Here is an 8,707-nt window from a genome sequence, read left to right on the forward strand (position 1 = left end):
TGGGCAAAAGACTTAAATAGATGTTTCTTCAGAGAAGAAATACAAATGGCTAGCAGGCAAGTATATAAAAAGGTAAATGTTCTCAGAATCACAGGGAAATGCATATCAAAACCACAGTGATATGTCATTATACACCCGGTAGGATAGCTGTTAAGACAAACAAACAAAAAGATAAGTGTTACGAGGATGTGGAGAAATTGGAACTCATGTACACTTTTGGTGGAATGCAAAATGATGTTGCTACAATGGAAAACATTCCAGAGATACCTTAAAAAATTAGAAGTGTAACCACCATATGGTCCATATCTCACTTCTGGATACATATCCGAAATAATTGAAATCAGGATCTTGAAGAGATATCTGTACTCCCATGTTCAATGCAATAGACAAGACATGGTCACATCTTAAATGCCCATCAATAGATAAATGGACAAAGAAAATGTGATATATATACACACAGTGGAATATTATTCACTCTTACAAAAGAAAGAAATCCTACCGTAGGTGACAGTATGGATGAACTTCTAGAATATTGTGCAGATTAAAGAAGCCATTCACAGAAGGACAAATATTGCCTAATTCTACTTATGTGAGATATCAAAAATAGTTGATACCATGGAAGCAGAAAGTAGAATGGTAGTAGCCAGGGTCTGGAAAAAGGGAGAAATAAGAATTATTGTTCAAGGAGTATAACGTTTCAGTTATGCAAGATCAATATGTTTTAGTTATGCAAGATCTATAGTACCTGTTGTTAACAATATTGTATTAGATACCTAAAAACTTTGTAGGGAGTAGACTTTGTGTTAAGTGTTCTTACCTTAAAACAAAAACAAAAAAGAAAACAAAATTAGGAGGAATATGAGGAAGTTTTTGGAGGTGATGGATATGTTTATTATCTTAACTGTAGTGATGGTTTCACTAGTGGACAAAATTCCAAACTTATCAAACTGTTTACATTAAATTTGTATGATTATTTATATATCAATATACCTCGATGAAACTTTTCATACAAACATTAAGTAAATAAGATATATACCATTGGGTACTTGAGCTTAGGGGTTGTGAGAGTGTGCTCTGAAATCATGTCCTGAGTTTGAAGTTTAACCTTACCGCTGACTTACCATATAATTTTGAGGAAAAGCGTCAACCTTTTGTATTGTAGTTCACTCATCTTTAAATGGTGATATTCATAGTACCTACTTTAAAGCATTCTTTCGGATTTACAAGAAACTGCAGTGTGCAGGACAAGGAGAGGAGTACTAACAGAATAAAAAACAAGAGATAAAACCTTCCCTAGGCAGATAAAGAAACACGATAGAGCCGGGAGGGTAGAACTGGTGATCTACACTGAAGGACTAGTAGGAACTAGCTATTTCCCAAGGTAGAAAACAACCAAGTATTTTCAAGCAAATGAAAGAACAGTGTGGCTGAAGTGTCAAGAATGGCAGAGAGCAGGTGAGTTGGCAGAGAACAAGGATAGGGAATTAGGCAGCGATCAAGTCATACCTGTTGTTTCAAACCAGGTATGTGATAGGTTTTAGTCTTTAACCTAAGTGCAGTGGGAAGAAAATAAGGGCATTTATGCACGGGCTTTATGTGATCAGATATGTATTAAAAAGCAAACAAACAAGAATACCCGTGCTTCAATGAAGAGAAAATAAACAGAGTCAGAGCAAAGAGACTCCTTAAGATGTTACTGCGGCAATCTAGGTAAGTGAGACAATTTTAGTTTGTATTAGTTTGTATCAAGATGCAGAAAGTTGGGATAGAGAGAAGTGAATGAATTACAGCAGTTATTTTCAATAATGCTGGTTTATATATTAACATTTTCTGGAGTTTAAAAGTTGTTATGAATCTAGTGCCTGGGACCTGCACCAGACTAACTGAACCAGAATATCTGGAGATGAAATTCAGGCAAGTATGTGTTCTTAGTGCTCTCTACACTATTCTAATATTCAGGACAACGTGAAAACTCTAGAGAAATACTTGGAAGAATAGATCAGACTCGATTATTTGGATGCAGAGTGTTAGGAAGAGGTAGGAGTGACAAATGAGCCCAAGGTTTCTGATTTTTGTCACAGGACAGATGGTGGTAACATTTATTGAGACATGGAGAGCTTGAGGGAGAGCATATTTTTGGTGAAAAGCTGGATTCAGCTTGGCAAGTTGAATTTGAGGACCCTGGTAGACATCCAAATCCAGATGTAGGGTAGGCAGTTGGGTTTAAGATTTGGGACTCAGAAAAGAGCTGGTGTGGAGGTGTGAAACCAGGAAACGTTGGGTATAGATAGGTGGTACCTGGTATTTTGGGAGTGAATATACTCCACAGATAAAGTTTGCAGTGACAATAATGTCTAAGATTGAATCCCAAGAAGCTCCAACACTGAACTATTTGGATAGAGCAGGAGGAGGCTGGAAGGAAAACTGAGAATGAATGTTTTGTATTCAAAACCAAGGGAACAGATTTCAGAAAAGGAGATTGTGGTCAAATATGTTGACTTCTGCTAAGAAACATAGTCACATAAGTGCTGAATGTGTCCGTGTGTTCTGGAAAATTCCAGGTCTAGTGCAACTTTACCTCCACCTAACTCTTATCTATACTAAAACAGCCAAAAGTGCCTGGAGGAACATAAAATGTATAAATAAAGAAGAAATCATAATCCTACCACGTTTCCCTTGGAAATGTGATGTTTTTTTTGCACTCTCGCTTCTCTACAATTTCTTATCTTCTCTTCCTCTCTCAGTTCTCCAGCATTCATTTCCCACTTGTTATTCTCAACTGATTCTCTTTTTTCTAAGAAAATAGGAGCAAACAGAAGACAGCTATTTCACCCTCCTAATTCTTTCTCTATCTTCCTCACAATCTTCTAATTTTCTTCCTGTTACCATGGAGAAATGTCCTGACTCCTGTTTAATGCCAAACCCTCCAGTTTTGCACTGAATCTTATTTCATCAACGACCATCACCGATACAGACCTCCCTCAACCCTGTGTCTACATTGTCTCCTCTCCATCAGACTCCACCATCTGTCCTTTTAATGTTCTTTCTGTATACTAATCTTACAAAAAGCTTCCATCTTAAAAGCCTTACTCTCTTTTGACCCCCAAACTGTCTTTATGTATGTCCCCATTTCTTTTTCTTCTTTAGTGCAGAACATTGTTAAAGAGTTATTGTTTCTTCCATGTCCCCTTGCCCTAACTCTCATTTTATCTCTTTTTGGAATGCAAATGCAGAAGGTTGAGTTAACCTTGCTTCCCAATTTGTGACACGCTATCAACATTGATCCTTACAAAGACCCTCCCTCCTATTTCTTCTATATCCTCCTGATCACCATTTACCCACTCTTTCTTAACAATCATTTGTGATTTGTTAATCTCTGATTTGAGTGTATTTGCATAAACTCATAGTTATTAATTATGCATGTACTTTTAGTTCACATATGTGGTATATTGTATGGACCATATTGGGTTTCTCATTTGTTCTATGTTATTGACACTTATCCATGTTGCTGTTATACAAGTAGGCTTTAGTTGAAATTGCTATGTGGAATTCCACAGTGTTTTTTCTATCACATTTGTTATCCATGCTCTCCGGTGATGTCCAGCTAGGTCATCCTCATCTTTTAGATTGTTTTCCACAAAAACAGGACCAAGAATTGTTATCTTCATAGGTCTTCATTTCTGAACCTATGTGAGAACTTTCCCTCTCTCTGTCCAGGAAATTTCCTGAGAGCAAACTAACTAACTAATCAACCAACCTCTTGACTAACTTGCTAATATACACTTCTGTGCACACACACATGTACAAATTACACCGTGTTTGCTTCAGTGGCACATAGAGCAATTAAAAGTCCTGCCAGATTTCTGTCCAAAATGGCCCCCGCATTTCAAACACTAGAGCAAGAGAGAGTCTGTGTTTCCACACCCATGTTATTTTATGACTATTTAAAGTGTCATGGGTCTATGGATGTTGTCCTTTTTTAACACTATAGTTAATTTGCCTTTTCTCTCTACCATCTTTTGATCTTGGACAGTCTTGTATAGGTCAGAACTCTATTTTACTTATATTAATTTTTTTTCTCTGTCATTGATTTTTTTCTTCCTTTAAAAATTATTTTGTCCCTTTTTGCGTCATTCAATGGGCTTTTGTCCTTATCACTTCAATGACACTATTTGGGTCATGATTACTAATAGACCCCTTCATATCAAATCTGACAGTATTTTTATTAACTATGTTGCTTCCTAGTTGAGTGATTTCTCATGCCCACTTTCTCAAGTCACTGTCTTTACTTGGCTTCCAGCATATTACTCTCACATAACTGTATTCATGTCCTCCTGGTCTCCTGAGATTCCCTTTATGGTTCTTTCTTCGATTATGTCTAAAGATTAGAATATCCCTAATCTCTGTCCTTCCCCCATGTGTCTTATTTATTTTCTGTGCCTTTGCAATCATGTCCTGTCTCATGGAGTCGTGCTCCATCTATATTCTATACACTGACAATTCCTCTGTTTATTTCTCAAGGTCACACCTTTCCCTGAGCACTAGATTCACATGTCACAGTTTCTACACGATATTTCTACCTGAAGATCTAGTAGGTACTTCTAACTTAATAAGACCACCCCAGAACTATTTATTCAATCCCACCAATATCAAACTGGCATTACCCTCAGTTTTCCACCTTTATTAGTAGTATTGCCATTAACAGTTTCTTGGGTCAACATTTTCAAAGACTTTCTTAATTATTGTCATTCTTGCAGACTAAGTTTGTTCTTGCTTCAGGGACTTTGCACATCGTATTTTTCTTTCCAGCAAGTTGTTCAAAACAAACTCTTCAAGGCTCATTGTTTCTCATCATGCAAATCTCTGTTTAAATATTACTTTTGCAGAGAGGTCTTCCCTGACAGGCATATCTGAAATAGCTCACCTCTCAATTACCCTCTGAATATTAAATCAACTTTATACTTTCATGTTTTTTAACCACCTGAAGTGAAATTATCTAGTGCTTTGTTTATTTATTTTCTATGTCCACCATGGCAATGTGATCATGATGGTGAGGGCTTGGTTTGAGTAGTGTAACACTCCTGACTCATGACCTAGAGCTGTACCTGCAGGTCAGAGCTTATGTGCATTTGCTAAAACGCTGTGTGTGTAAACATAGGAAAATGACAAGGGCAGGGGAGATCTGAGTAAGTGTTACTGTTAACGTCAATAAGTTAGGGGAGAGAAAGATAGAGAGAGAGAGAGAGCGAGAGAAGGACAAACAAAATAGATAACTAAGAGTGAATGATTCTTACCATGTATGGAACTGTCCACTGAAGCTGCTGGTACCTCTCACACATAGCTAGGCCCATAGGTACTATGTAAAAATGCCTGTGAGACATTTATAATTTACTTGGTAGGTTTAGTGCCTGATATTGAGAGGCAGAAATGTGAAGATCATGGAAAATGAAGAACAATTTTAATTTATACGTGTGTGTGTTTGTGTGGGTGAGAGAGAGAGAGAGAGAGAGAGAGAAGAGAGAGAGAGAGAGAGAGAGAGAGAGAGAGGTACTTATTCAGATGTAAGATCTTAGGGTCTGGATTATATTATGGAAAACTTATTTGATGCTTACTTTTGTCTTCTAAGCAACCCCAAATGGTTAATTTACAAAAAAAAAAAAAAATTAGGGAGCAATGTACTGTGAAAAATAATGTGTGGAGTTCAGAGCCATACGTTTTAGATATGGATTCTGGCTCCCCTGACAACTGGCTCTATAACAAGACTCTGGCTTGTTCATTAACCTCTGCCATCCAAGGCTTCATGTCTGAATAAATGGGAATAATGATGACAAGGTCGACTCTGAGGTTGATTGAGATATGTACAAATGTTAATTCTCCTCCCCTCCATAACAATGCTTTACCCTTATGGGCACACGTTTTAAATGATAGTGTCACTGCAAAATGATTCCCTGTATGTAAAATGATAGCATCAGAACATATTGGAAGTAATTTTAAAGGATTTTTGAGAGTTTTAGATATGCATGCCTTAATGATTTTGAGGCATCTGCTTCGTAACAAGGTTTGGTGCTATTTTGAAGAGGTATCTTCGTGTCATGCAATACTGATTATTGTTTGTTCTTGTTCAAGTTTTGTCATGTCAAGTGGGCATCCTTAATAGATAATATTGGATTTGCTATCAAGTATGCTTGCTCTCTTATTTAAACCTCCTTATTGAAGTCTATATAAAGTAGATAGCTTCAGCAAGGCATATTTGTTATGCAGATATAGTTAGCAATATTAATATCAATGGCAAATTCAAATGTGTTTGTATATTTTTAAGCATTTTTAAAAAGCAGTTCATTTAAACTATGCATCACATTATTAGTAAGTGGTATCTTGGGATGTTTCCCATGAGCTTGTGATTCAAAGTAAAGGCCAAATTGAATGGGGACTTTTGAACTTTCAATTTTAGTAAGTCTCACCAAAGAAGTCATCTAGGTGACCGTAGAGTGAAAAGCATGGTTTGCTATACCAGGTAACTGTGTGACTTTGAACAGATTATTCAAGATTTCAGAATCTTGGCTTTCCTCATCTGTAAAACAAATACTAGTATAATTATAATAGTAATCCCACCCATTTCATGTGATAGTAAAAGAATATAGTATGTTTAAGGTACGTAGAGCAGTGAGCACCTAACAGTCATTTTATAAAAGTCAGTTTTAGTCTCTTATTAAGAACTCAGAGTAGCCGGGCTTGGTGGCTCAGCCTGTAATCCCGCACCTTTGGGAGGCTGAGGTGAGTGGATTGCCTGAGCCCGCGGGTTCGAGACCCGCCTGGGCAGTGAGACCTCATCTCTACAATAAATAAAAAAATCAGCCAGGCGTGGTAGTGCATGCCTGTAATTCCGGCTACTTGGAAGGCTGAGGCGGAAGGATCGCCAGAGCCCAGCAGGTCGAGGCTGCGGTGGCCAGGAGCGGCCACTGCACTCCAGTCTGGGCGACAGAGTGAGACTCCAACTCAAAAAAAAAAAAAAAAAAAAAAGAACTCAAAGTTACCTCTTTGTGAAACAGTTACAGAAATGAATTCTTTTTAACCGGTCAGGTTTGTAAAATTCCCTTGTAAAGTCATTGCACTTAGCAACTTGTTTTTTTAATTCTGTTTACATAATTGTTTCCACTATGGACCTTGAGTTCTTTAGCACTGTGAATTTGTTTCTGATTGATGCTCACAGCGCCTACCATATCACTTGGCACAGAATGGTTCTGTAGTCCATATTGGTTGACTAAATTGGATGAGTCGCCTTTATGTAACATGACATTATTTGAGAAATGCTATTTTAGAAGCCTAGGGAAAAAAAATGCTTGTTAGAGCAGCAATTTAAATTTACGTACAAAAATCCTTGTTTCATGAAATATACCTGTATGTTAAATTTTTTCCATGAATTGCACCATATTAGGAAGTGGATAGTCATCACCGGGGTAATCAAAGTTTACTTCCTGACATAATTTGTATATTGAGTAAAGTGGAGAAAAATTACAGACATTATGATATCTCATAACATCTATGGACTCTGTAGTCTCTCTTCAAGTCAGTGAAAAGACATCTAAGAATAAATCTCAGTAACCCTTTAGAAACTCATTAGAATGACCAGATCATGCAGAAACTAAATATTCTATCAACATTTTCTAAAACTGAGCTTATCTCCTTTGCAGCAAAGGCATGGTTTACTATTTGTCAAGGTTTTCTATTTTTTTTCCCCCAACATGATGCATGGTTAATTTCATTTTGAAAATTGATTAGACTACCTGATTGATTACAGTGATTGCTTTTCTTGTCTTGAGCAAGGAGATAGCATTTGTAATTCTTATTAAAAGTTGATTAGTATTTAATACTGTTAGTCTTGTTGAATGTTGCATAATAAATTTTAAAATCAAAACCTGCATGGCCAATTACTAAATATAAATACAAAGTAAATCGCATCTTCAAGTGCTATAAAAAATTCAAAGGCATAATCTTCAATGTTAAAACAAACCTGGAGAAAAAAAATCTCATTAAAGATAGGAGCTCTGTGGTCTTAAAGGTTTTGTTTTTTCTTTGTAGGTATGTTTATAATTTTAAACTAGGAATGAATACAGCCCGCCTTGTCACTAATGCATTTAGATTTGCATAACATAAAGCAGTTCAGGTATCCAGTTGGTTTTATTTTCCTAAGGATTGAATCTGTGATTAAAAAAACACCTTTGAATTAAGATGTGTATGCCTTCTATATAAAGACCTAATCTCCATACTCATACCCTTCTGATGCTTTGATGAAAATATTTGACTGTATTTTGAAATGGGTTTTCTAGTGAATTGAATCCAAATTGTGAAACAGATTATACACAATGTTATCTTCCTCAAAGAACAGCTATTTCTTCCACCTGTTTGAAATTTCTCAGTAGAAATAAGATCCCATATGTCTGCTGAATAAAAGGGCTTCTCGAGAGTGTGATGTGAAAGAGAAAGTGTTGAGACCTTGAGGTGGTGGTTGTTTTGTGGTTCTTGGCATTGCGACATCATCTGTACTCAGAGAGATCTGGGCATTACTCCCTCCTTCCAGGCCTAGGGAGTTTTTCTTTATGATCGCTGGGACCAAGCATGCTGCACACCTTTAAATCTGATAGAGAAAAAAACAAGAAACCTCACAATGACTGCCGTGTACTCTGGGGTCTGTTTGCTCTGCTTAAGT

The sequence above is a fragment of the Carlito syrichta genome, unplaced genomic scaffold (assembly GCF_000164805.1).
Source record: "Carlito syrichta isolate Samal-C Ts95f unplaced genomic scaffold, Tarsius_syrichta-2.0.1 Scaffold307967, whole genome shotgun sequence".
Lineage (NCBI taxonomy): Eukaryota > Metazoa > Chordata > Mammalia > Primates > Tarsiidae > Carlito > Carlito syrichta.